General features: G+C 41.4%; 1 pseudogene; it reads right to left on the bottom strand.

Annotated features, from left to right (window-relative positions):
- Positions 1 to 214: 214 nt before the first annotated feature.
- On the bottom strand, positions 215 to 2,692 carry LOC138385859 (zinc finger protein 512B pseudogene; annotated as a pseudogene).
- Positions 2,693 to 12,723: the final 10,031 nt, after the last annotated feature.

Below are 12,723 nucleotides of genomic sequence, written 5' to 3' on the forward strand. Positions count from 1 at the left end.
GGGAGAGTGGCTGGCCACCCCACTGGACGGATGAACGGGCAGGGGTAGGGATGGAGAACTGGAGGACAGCAGGTCCTGGAGCCAGCTACCCCCCACCCCCACCCTGGGCAGAATGCGGCCTGGCGGTCGGGAGGAGGCCGGGCCCCACCCGCCAGGCTCACTTTTCAGGTGTTTTGCCAGCTCCCCGCTTCGGGCCAGCAGCGCCCCGGGCCCCCTAGTCTCTGCATCCCGGGGCCAGTCGTCCCTGCGGGGGTGGGGGCGGGGGGGCGGTACACCTTGGCACTGGCTCCTCTGGGGGCCGCTCCTTGGGCTTGCGGCCCCGCTTCTTCCCGCCTGCCAGGTTTTTCTTCTTTTCCTTCTTGGGCACCACCGAGTCCTGGCTCCTGTGTTTGGGAGGTGGGTCTGCTGAGGTACAGAACCAGTGCTCCGCATGGGTCTTGATGATGTGGTATTGGACGCCACTCTCGGAGCTGAACTCCTTTGGACACAGCAGGCAGCGGTACTGCCCCACCAAGTGGTCCCCCTTGCTGCAGCTGGCGAGGTGGGCCTTGAGTCCAGACTCGCCGGAGTAGATGGCTTCACAGCAGCCGTTGAGACAGCTGACGTGGCCCTTCTCCTTCACCTCGCTCTTCCGCGCCTCCAGCAGCTGGGGGTTCAGCATGGGGAGGCCCGGCCGCGCAGTTGAGCCCTGAGGTCCCAGGCACAAGGTCGTCCTTCATGTGCCACTTGGTCCAGTCTCGGGCCAGCTTGTCCTCTGCGATCTCCTGCAGGTGGAACACGGCGACCTGGGCCGACGTGCGGTGGATGCGACCACTCGGGGTCCGCTCCAAGCCAAGCAGATCGTCCACCTCCCGGGGCTTGTGTGTGGGCTCCTCGGGGGACGGGGCTGTGTGCTCTGAGCGCACGTGATAGTTGCCGCTGGCCTTGGAACAAACAGTACGTCTTGCCCAGGTGGGTGCAGGGGAAGGGGGGGCTGTCCACCTCGCAGGGCGGCTTCCCATGGTGCCGCTGGTGGTACTTGGTGGCCCATGAGGCTGGAGAAGGCGGCCCCGCAGCCCTCCTGGGGGCAGCGCAGCCGTCCCATCTGCTTCAGCACCTTGCACAGCCGTTCTCGCTCCTCCTCCACACCCCCCTCGGAGGCCTCGGTGTCCGAGGGCCTGGCGCTGTGCTAGGCCACGGAGTGGTAGTTGAGACCGGTTTCGGACTTGAACTCCTTCCAGCAGTGCAGGCACTTGAGTGCGTCCTGCAGCTTCTGACACACCTCCACGTGCTTCTTGAGTCCCACAAGGGTCTTCCGGGTGACCACGCTGCAGGTGGGCCACACAGCCTCCCCTCGCTCATGGATGGCCCGCTGCCACTGTTCCTCGGGGCTACCTGGGGCTGGGTGGGCCATGGGGGCCGGTGGCTCCTTGCTGATAGTGGCGGGGGGCGGGGGAGGCTTGGAACTTTCTTCCGCGTGTCCTCAGGGCCGAGCCTCTCCTGCTTCTTGGAGCGGTGGACTCGGGCCTTGTCCTTGGCTTTGACCAGGCCTTTGAGCCCAAATTCCCTGAAACGGATGGCTGCTCTCCTGTAAATTTCCTGGGTGTTTTCTGTTTCCTTCTGTGCCTTGTGCGCTCCGGGTCCCCCTCCAGCAGGCACACAGGGCCTGCCGCCCACAGTGCCTCCTTGCCATTGGAGGGCCTGCTGCCAGCAACGAGGAGCCACTGCTGCGGTCTGCGCTCAGCTGGAAGGCCGAGCTCTGGCCCGTGGTGGACGGGCCATACTCCCCATTCTCTGGCCTTGCCAGCCTGGGTGGGAGGGGGCAGGTGTCCAGGTTGTCCGCAGCCCTTTTCTTACCGCTGTTCCTCCCTGTGGTTCGAGGTGCTTTGTCTTCAGACTTGGTCAGCAGCACCATTTTGCAAGGTGGTGTGTGTCTGCTGATGGCAATCGGCCTGCTGACCATCACTGGCTTGGTGACCGGCACAGGTTTTGTAACTGGCACAAGTTTTGTGACCAGAATGGATTTGGTGACTGGCATGGACTTGGTGACCAGCCATGGGTTTGGTGACCAGCACAGACTTGGTGACTGGTATGGGCTTGGTGACTGACACAGGCCTGCTGGCTGTGACAGGCTTGCTCATGCCAATGGGCTTGCTGACCCCAACAGGTAGGCTGATGGTGACCGGCAGGCTGATTGGCCCAGGCTTGGGGGCAGGCAGGGGTCGGTCCACGTGGTTCCAAATCCGGTGTTTCTGCAGCTGGGTCTTGCAGGTGAACACAGCCTCACAGGGCAGGGAAAGGCCAGCCTATCTGAGATGGCACCCCCTTGGCACCACTGGTAATAGTATTTGAGCCTCGTAGATTCTGGGAAACTCCAGCCAACACCCCGAGTTTGGACATCTCACTCTCAAGTGTGCCTTGAATTCATCTTTCCACTGGTTCATCAGGGAGAGAGGAATGTCTTGGGGGAGCCTGATCTTAGCTTTTGGATGCCCCTTTTTCTTCCCTTCCATCTTGTCGCTGGCTGGACTTCCTGGGTCAAAGCAGAGCAGGGCTTGGCCAGGCACTGTCTGTGGACCACTGGCATCCCCAGCTTCGGTGGATCATGCAGCATAGGAAGTCTGACTTCCTTCCAGCCACCATCCTTCCCGGGTCCACTCCTGTTGGACCCCTGGAGCCAACAGCCACCTCCAATGCAGAAGGGATCCATCATCTCTTCAGAGCAAGTGGACAGACCTGTCACCTGCGGCTGGTTCAGGCGCAGGCCTCGGCCTGGCCCCAGAAGGACAGTCGGCCAGGCGGGGGTTGGGGTGGGGAAGCAGTGAACCAAAATGGCAACTTTTTCTGCAGCTCGGCTGAGGCCGATCCTAGGCCGGGGCCGGGGGCCTACAAGTGGTTTTTAAACTATGTTGCTAAAGTTTTGGGGTTATTCTGCAAAGAAACTCCAAGCAGGTATAAGAGAGGCCTGGTGTATTAGTCAGGGTTCTCCAGAGAAAAAGACCAATAGGATATTTTTAGAAATATAAGAGGAGATTATTATGGGAATTTGCTCACACAATTGTGGAGGCTGAAAAGTCCCATGATACGCTGCCTGCAAGCTGGAGAACCAGGAAAGCTGGTGATGTAATTCATTCTGAGAATCTACAAGTGGGGGTGGAGTGAATCTGAGAGTCTGAAAGCCCAAGAACCTAAAGCTCTGAAGTCCAAGGCAGGAGAAAGATGGAAGTCCCAGCTCCAGAAGAGACAGTAAATTTGCCTTCCCTTCACCGTTTTGTTTTATCTGGACCCTCAATGGATTAGATGATGCCCACCACACTGGTGAGGGTGATCATCTATACTCAATCTACAGATGCAAATACTAAGCTCTTCCAGAAGCCCCCTCGCAGACCATTCAGAAATGATGTTTAATCAGATATCTGGGTATCCTGTGGCCCAGTCAAGTTGACACATAAAATTAACCACCACAAATCCACCCCTCATTAACTTGGCACCCATAAACATCTCCTTAAACCATATTTAATCTTCAAATAAACACAATAATAATATTATAATTCCACCTAACATGATATAACTATCTTGTATACAACCGCAAATGCACTAATCCCTTCCCCAGAAGAGGAAGTAAGTCCTTGAGCAATGTTTACTCTCTTCCTGATATCCCATAACTTCAATGTTATGACATAAAATTAACTATTCTTAATTACTAATAAAAAGTCAACACATCTTATCCTATATGATAAGGAAGACAGGAAATAAAACAAGGCATTTGTTTAACATACGTACGTATACACACAAATTTATTCATAATGAAAATAGGAAGGAAAAACTCATGACAATTATAGTCTTATTTTCTGTAACTGGTCACATGATTGTAGCTGGTGTTTATAACTACTTTCTTCTACTACCCAGTTTGTGTTCCATTTGCCTTCAGCAAGCATCTTAGCTGGTCATGGTTCTTTACTTAGCAGGGTGACCCAAACCTTTCTTCCTGAGGGTCTTGGGCCATTTGTAGTCCTGCCTGGATTGAGTTGTTGTAATTTTCCATTGACCTTAATTATAGGGCATGGTACTAGTAAGAGATGCCCTACAGGATCTCCTGTATTTCAGACATACTCCTCTTTATCTCCATTGTGGAGCAGTAGTCCAACTTTCCTATGGTAGTCTGGATCAATCACCCTCAGAGACATACCCAGAAATAATGTTTTATCAGCTCTCTGGGTATCCCTTCACTTGATCATAAAAAATTAACTGCCATGTCTAGGAAGAGCCACATAGTAAGATTTGAGGACTTCTATTTCTGCTCTGCTCTGAAGCAGATCTACATTTATCTGTTTTATACTTTAGGGGTACTGTACAAGATATCATTTGGAAGCAGATGTGGGGGTTTACTTGTATATTAGTCATGATTCTTTAGCTATAATTGCACAAACAACATCAAATTAGCTTGAGCAAAGAAAAATAAGTTCATATAAATAAGAACTCAAGGGCTAAACTGGAGCTCTAGGCACAGCTGGATTTAGGGTTCACATGAAGTTGTCTGGGCTTTATCTTATCTACGTGTTTCATTCAAATGTCTTTCAGGAGCTCATTAGTAGACCAGCCATGGCTGAGGAAAGATTCTCTGAGCTTGAAGATAGTCAATGGAAACTTTCAAAACTGAAAAGCAAATGGAAAAAAAAAGACTGGAAATAAAAGAAACAGAATATCAAAAACAGTGCGACGACTATAAAAGTTGTAACATATGAATAATGGGACTACCACAGGGGGAAGGAAGGGAGGGAGGGAGGGAAAGAAATATTTGAGGTAATAATGACTGAGAATTTTCCCAAATTAATATAAGACACCAAACCACAGATTCAGGAAGCTCAGAGAACACCAAGCATGATAAATGCCCCCTCCCTCAAAAAAAGAAACTACACTTAGGCATATGATATTCAAACTGCAGAAAATCAAAGATAAAGAAAAAAATCTTGAAAGAAGCCAGAAGAAAAAAATACCTTAGCTATAGAGGAGCAAAGAAAGAATTACACCAAACTTCTCCTTAAAAACCATGCAAGCAAGAAGAGAGTGGAGTTAAATATCTAAAGTGTTGAGAGAAAAGCAATCATCAATATAGAATTATGTACGTTGCAATATTATCCTTCAACAGTGAAAGAGAACTAAAGACTTTCTCAGATAAGGAAAAAATGAGGAAATTTGTTGCCAGTAAACCTGCTTTGTAAGAAATGTTAAAAGAAGTTATTCAGAGAGAATAAAAATGACATAGGTAAGAAACTCAGATCTATATTTAAAAGGAAGACTATTAGGAGATACCTCAAAGAGCTGGGAGTGGAAATACCATTCAATCCAGCAATCACATTGTTGGGCATCTACCCAAAAGAGCAAAAGACATTCTATAATAAAGACATCTGCACCCGAATGTTTATGGTAGCACAATTCACTATTTTTTTTTTTTTTTTTTTTTTGAGACAGAGTCTCACTCTGTTGCCCGGGCTAGAGTGAGTGCCGTGGCGTCAGTCTAGCTCACAGCAACCTCAAACTCCTGGGCTTAAGCGATCCTACTGCCTCAGCCTCCCGAGTAGCTGGGACTACAGGCATGCGCCACCATGCCCGGCTAATTTTTTGTATATATATATTTTAGTTGTCCATATAATTTCTTTCTATTTTTAGTAGAGATGGAGTCTCACTCTTGCTCAGGCTGGTCTCGAACTCCTGAGCTCAAATGATCCGCCCACCTCGGCCTCCCAGAGTGCTAGGATTACAGGCGTGAGCCACCACGCCCGGCCCACAATTCACTATTGCAAGGATGTGGAAACAACCCAAGTGCCCGTCAATTCATGAGTGGATTACTAACATTTGGTATGTGTATACAATCAAATATTATTCAATTATAAGAAATGGCAGTGATCTAGCACCTCTTGTATTTTCCTGGATTGAGCTTAAGCCCATTATCCATAGTGAGGTATCACAAGATCGGAGGAATAGTCTACACATATACTCGCCATCAAATTGGTACTAACTGATCAGCACTATGGTGCTCACATGGTAGTAATAGTCTCCAGCAATTAGGAGGTTGGGGGGACAAACTCACAACTAAGGGTCACAGACACGGTGAGCATTGTAGAAGGGAAGGGCATGCCTCTAAATCCGCTTGGGTGAGGCAAAGACATAAAATGTAATCAGAAGATATTTGCACTTCAGTGTTTATTGCAGCATTATTCACAATGGCTAAAATATGGAATCAGCTTAAGGGTTTATCAAGGGACGAATGGATAAAAAAGATGTGGTGTATGTAAACAATGGAATGTTATTTAGCCATGAAAAAGAAGGAGATTTTGTCAATTGCAGAAACATGGATAGATCTGGAGGACATTATTTTAAGTGAAATAAACCAGGCACAGAAAGACAAATATTTCATTTTCACACTCATATATGGGACCTAAAAAAAATTGATCTCAAGGAAGTAGTGAATAGAATGGTGGCTACTAGAGATTGGTAAGGGTGGTGGGAAGGGGTAATGAAGAGGTGTTGGTGAAGGGGTAATTCTGTTAAATAGAAGGAAGAAGCTCTGATGTTCAGTGGTACAATGGGGAAACTATAGTTGACAATAGTTTATTGTATTTCAGAATAGCTAGAAGTTTTCAAATGCTCCCAACATAAAGCAAAGCTGAATGTTTCAGGTGAATCATGTCCCAGTTACCCTGATTTGATCATTGTATGTTGTGTGCTTGTATCAAGATGTAACATGTACTCCATGAATATGTACAATTATTATGTATTAATAAAAAAGATTAAAAAATAATAAAAAATAAAAAAGGAAGACTATTAGAGAAGGAACAAGTGAATATAAAATGAAAAACTTTACATTTCTTATTAAATGATCTAACAGTTTGTTCAGAATAATAATAGCAATAATATATTCAGCAATTATAGGTTATATATAAGTGAAATAAATGACAACTATGATGCAAGAGATGGGAGGAAGGAATTAGGAATATTTTGATAGTATAAGGTACTTGTACTATCCATGAAACAGTACACCATTATATGAAAGCAGACTTGAAATAGTTGTAAATGTATATCAGAAACTGTGGGACCACACTAAAAATATTTTAAAAGAAGTATAATTTTTTTTATTTCAGCTTATTATGGGGGTACAAAAGTTCAGGTTATTTATATTGCCGATGTACCGCCCATCCCTCCGAGTCAGAGCTTCAAGTGCGTCCCTTCCCCAGACAGTGAGCATTGCACTCATCATGTAGTTATACTCCCATCCCCTCCCCCCCCACCCCCCATTCCCCCGAGTCAGCACATTCAAGCGTGACCATTCCCCAGACGGTGCGCAAGGCACTCATCATGTAGGAATACACCCATCCCCTTCCCCACCCCCCACCTCAGTCTGATACCCAATTGGTGTCATTCCCAAATGTGCATTTAGGTGATGATCAGGGAAACCAATTTGCTAGCGAGTACATGTGGTGCTTGTTTTTCCATTCTTGGGATACTTCACTTAATAGAATGGGTTCCAACTCTCTCTAGGAGAACAAAAGGGTTTCTATATCACCATTATTTCTTATAGCTGAGTAATACTCCATGGTATACATATACCACAATTTACTAATCCATTCATGAATTGATGGGCATTTGGGTTGTTTCCACATCTTTGCAATTGTGAACTGTGCTGCTATAAACATTCGGGTACAGGTGTCTTTTTTATAGAATGACTTTTGTTCCTCTGGGTAGATGCCCAACAATGGGATTGCTGGATCGAATGGCAGGTCTACTTGAATATGTTTAAGGTATCTCCATAATGCTTTCCACAGGGGTTGCACTAGTTTGCAGTCCCACCAGCAGTGTATGAGTGTTCCTGTCTCTCCGCATCCACGCCAACATGTGTTGTTTTGGGACTTTTTGATAAAGGCCATTCTCACTGGAGTTAAGTGATATCTCATTGTGGTTTTGATTTGCATTTCCCTGATGATTAGGGATGTTGAGCATTTTTTCATATGTTTGTTAGCCATTCTTATATCTTCTTTTGAAAAATTTCTATTCATGCCCTTTGCCCATATTTTGATAGGGTCGTTTGATTTTTTTCTTGCTGATTTTCCTGAGTTCTAAATAGATTCTTGTTATCAGTCCTTTATCTGATGTGTAGTATGCGAAAATTTTTTCCCATTCTGTAGGGAGAACTATAAAACACTGAGGAAGGAAATTGCAGAGCATGTAAATAGGTGGAAAACCATACCATGCTCGTGGATTGGAAGAATCAACATTGTTAAAATGTCTATATTACCCAAAGTGATCTACAGATTCAATGCAATCCCTATTAAATTACCAACATCATTTTTCACAGATATAGAAAAAATAATTATACACTTTGTATGGAATCAGAGAAGACCCCGTATAGCAAAAGCAATTTTAAGCAACAAAAACAAAATGGGAGGTATTAATTTGCCAGACTTCAAACTATACTACAAGGCTGTGGTCCTTAAAACTGCTTGGTATTGGCACAAGTGCAGAGACACAGACCAGTGGAACAGAACAGAAAATCCAAATATAAAACCATCCTCATATAGCCATCTAATCTTTGACAAAGCAGACAAAAACATACTCTGGGGACAAGAATCCTTATTCAATAAATGCTGCTGGGAAAATTGGATAGCCACATGTAGAAGACTGAAACAGGACCCACAGCTTTCACCTCTCACAAAAATCAAATCACGGTGGATAACAGACTTAAACCTTAGGTGTGAAACGATTAGAATTCTAGAGGAAAATGTAGGAAAGACTCTTACAGACATTGGCCTAGGCAAAGAATTTATGAAGAAGACCCCTAAGGCAATCACAGCAACAACAAAAATAAGTGAATGGGACCTGATTAAATTAAAAAGCTTCTGCACACCAAAGAAACAATCACGAGAATAAGAAGTATAATTTATATGCTAAGAAAAGAGAGAAAATGGAATCATAGAAAATGCTCAGTTAAGAATACAAAAGACAGGAAAAGAGTGGGAGACAAAAATAGAAACAAAGAATGAGGGTAATTAATAAAAGAATTAACAAATATGGTGAACATTAATGCAACTATATCAATAATCATTTTGATTTCAATGGTCTAAATTTACCAATTAAAAGACAGAAATAGTAGATAAAAAAACCTAATTTCATGTTGCTATAATAAATCCATTTTAAAAGTAAAGGGATGGAGAAAGAAATACTATGCTAACACTAATCAAAAGAAAGCTGAAGTAGCTATGTTAATTTTAATCAGAGCAGAGTTCAGAGCAAGGAAAATTATCAGGAATAAAGAGAGGCATTACATAATGATATGGGAGGTAATTCTCCAATAAGACATTAATAATCCTTAATGTGTATGCACCTAACAACACTGCATCAAAACACCTGATGTAAAAACTGAGAACTGCAAGAAGAAATAGATAAATCCACTATTATAGCTGGAGACTTCAACACTCCTCTACCAGAAATGGACAGATCCAGCAGGCAGAAAATCAGTAAGGACACAGCACCATCGATTAACTTGATATAACTGACATCTATAGATTACTTCATCCAATAACAGCAGAATACATATCCTTCTCAAGCTCACATGGAATAGTCACAAAGAAAGATCACATAATTGGCCAGTAAACTCACCTTAACAAGTTTAAAAGAATAGAAATAATACAATTTCTGTTCTCAGACCACGATGGAATTAAACACAAAATCAATACCGGAAAGACAGCCATAAAATCTCAAAATGCTTGGATATTAAACAAAAACAGCACAATTGTAAATAACACACGAGTCAAAGAAAAAAACTCAAGAGAAATTTTGAAATATTTTTAAATAAATGAAAATGAAAATACTGTGTCTCAAAATTTGTATGATGCTGCAAAAGCAGTGCTGAGAGAGAAATTTATAGCATTGCGTGCATACATTAGAAAAGAAAAAGATCTAAAGTCAATTATCTAAGCTTCTACCTTAGAAAACTAGAAAAATAAAAGCAAATTAAATCTGAAGTAAGAAAATAAACAAAAATAATAAAAATTAGAACAGAAATCAATGAAAATGAAAAGAGGAACTTAATACAGAAGATCAATGAAACCAAAAGCTAGTTCTTTGAAAAAAACCTATTAATATAAAACTGATAATCCCCTAGCCAGGCTAACCAAGTAAAAAAGGAGAGAAGACATAAATTACCAATGTCAGAAATGAAAGAGAGGATATCACTACAGATCCCATGGCTATGAAAAAGATAATAATGGAATACTATGAACAACTCTAAGCCAACAAATTTGATAATGTAGATAAAATGGATCAATTCCTTGGAAGACACTATCTGCCAAAACTCACATAAGAAGTACCCAATCTGAATAGACCTATATATCTTAAATAAATTGAATCAATAATTAATAATAATTAATAATAAAAGAGAAAGCAGCAGGCCAAGATGGGTTCACTACTGAATTCTGCCAAACATTTAAGAATAAATTATATGAATTCTCTATAATCTCTTCCAAAAGATAGAAGCAAATGGAATGCATCCTAACTCGTCCTATGAGGCCAACATTGCCCTGATACAAAAATCAGACAAAGACATCACAAGAAAAAAAAACTACAGACCAATATATCTCTTATGAATAGAGATGCAAAAATCTCAACAAAAACAACAAAATCAATACCTGATCATAAAAGGTGTATAGATTGGGAAGGAAGAATGAAAACTGTCTCTTTTTCACAGATAACATGATTGTCTACATATAAAACCTGAAACAATCAACAAAAAAAGTCCTGGAACTGATAAGGAATTATAGTAAGTTTGCAGGAAATAAGGTTAATATACAAAAGTCAACCACTCTCCTATATATCAACAATGAAAAATTTGGAATTTGAAATTAAAAACACAATTTACATTAGAATCTCAAAAATAAAATATTTATAAAATGAACAAAATATGTCACATGTTATTATTTTTATATTTAAAGATCTATATGAGGAAAACTATAAAACTCTGAGAAAGAAATAAAAGAACTAAGTAGAGCGATATGCATATTCATGGACTCAATATTGTCAAGATATCAGTTCTTTCCAGTTTGATCTATAGATTCAACACAATCTGAACCAAAATCCCAGAAAGTTATTTTGTAGATACCAACAATTTTTTTCTAAAATTTATATGGAGAAACAAAAGACCCAGAAAATCCAGTGCAATATCAAAGGAGAACAAAGTCTCCAAAGATGAACACTACCCATCTTCAAGATTTATTGTAAAGCCCCAGTAATCAAAACACTGTGATATTGGCAAAAATATAGACAAGTAGCTTAATGTAACAGAATAGAAAGCCCAGGGATAAATGCACATAAATATAATCAACTGATCTTTGACAAAGGAGCAAAAGCAATACAATGGATAAAAGATAGTCTTTTCAACAAATGGTGCTAGAACAACTGGATATCCACATAAAAAAAAATTCAGATACAGAACTTACACCTTTTTAAAAAACTCAAGATAGATCACAGACCTACATGAAAAATGCAAAACTATAAATCTCCTAGAAGTTAACATACAAAAAAATCTAAATGGCCTTGGTTATGGTGATGATTTTTTTAGATACAACACCAAAGGCACAATCTATGAAAGAAATAGTTGGTAAGCTGACTTCATTAAAATCAAAAACTGCTCTGTGAAAAACTCTGACAAGAGGATGAAAAGATAAGCTACAGACTAGGAGAAAATATTTGCAAAAAACATGTCTGATAAAGGACTGTTATCTGAAATATACAAAGATGCCTTAAAATTTGACAAGAAAAAAATGAACCATCTGATTTAAAAATGAGCAAAAGACCTGGATAGAAACCTCACCAAAGAGATATATAGATGGCAAATAAGCATACGAAAAGGTGCTCAACATCGTATTATCATTAGCTTATTGCAAATTAAAACAATGAGATATTACTACATATCTACTAAAATGGCCAAAATCCAAAACAATGACAACACTAAATGTTGCTGAAGATGTGGAACAACAGGATTTCTGATTCATAGCTTGTGGGAATGCAAAATGGTACAGCCACTATGGAAAATAATCTGGCAGAGTCTTACGAAACTAAACAAACTCTCAAGTGTGCCAACATGAATGAACCTGGAGGACATTGCGCTAAACGAAATAAGCCAGGCAAAGAAAGAAAAACACTGCATGATCTCACTTATATGTGAAATCTAAAAATGTTGAACTCATGGAAGTAGAAAGCAGAACAATGGTTAACAAGGGCTAGGGCAGGGGGCGGGATGAGGAAGGAGAAAAGGGGAGATGTTGATCAAAAGGTACAAAGTTTCAGATGGATGGGAGGAATATGTTTTGAGATTTATTGCACAATAGAGTGACTAAAGTCAATACAAATGTGTATTTCAAAATAACTAAAAGATTAAATTTTAAATGTCTCACCATAAAAAGTAGGTAGGTAAGCAAGGTGATGGATATGTTAACTAGTCTGATTTAATCATTCCACATTGTATAGATCTATCAATATCACACTGTAACATATAAATGTGTACAATTATAATTTTTCAATTAAAAATATTATGTTATTGTAAAAAAATTTTTTAAAACTCTTAACCATATGATCCAGCAAACATGATCATACTCATATATACCTTATGACCCAATAACTTCACTCCTAGGTATTTACCCAACAGAAATGCATACATATATATGCATATATAAAAAATATATATAAATATAT

The sequence above is a fragment of the Eulemur rufifrons genome, chromosome 7, assembly GCF_041146395.1.
Source record: "Eulemur rufifrons isolate Redbay chromosome 7, OSU_ERuf_1, whole genome shotgun sequence".
Classification (NCBI taxonomy): domain Eukaryota; kingdom Metazoa; phylum Chordata; class Mammalia; order Primates; family Lemuridae; genus Eulemur; species Eulemur rufifrons.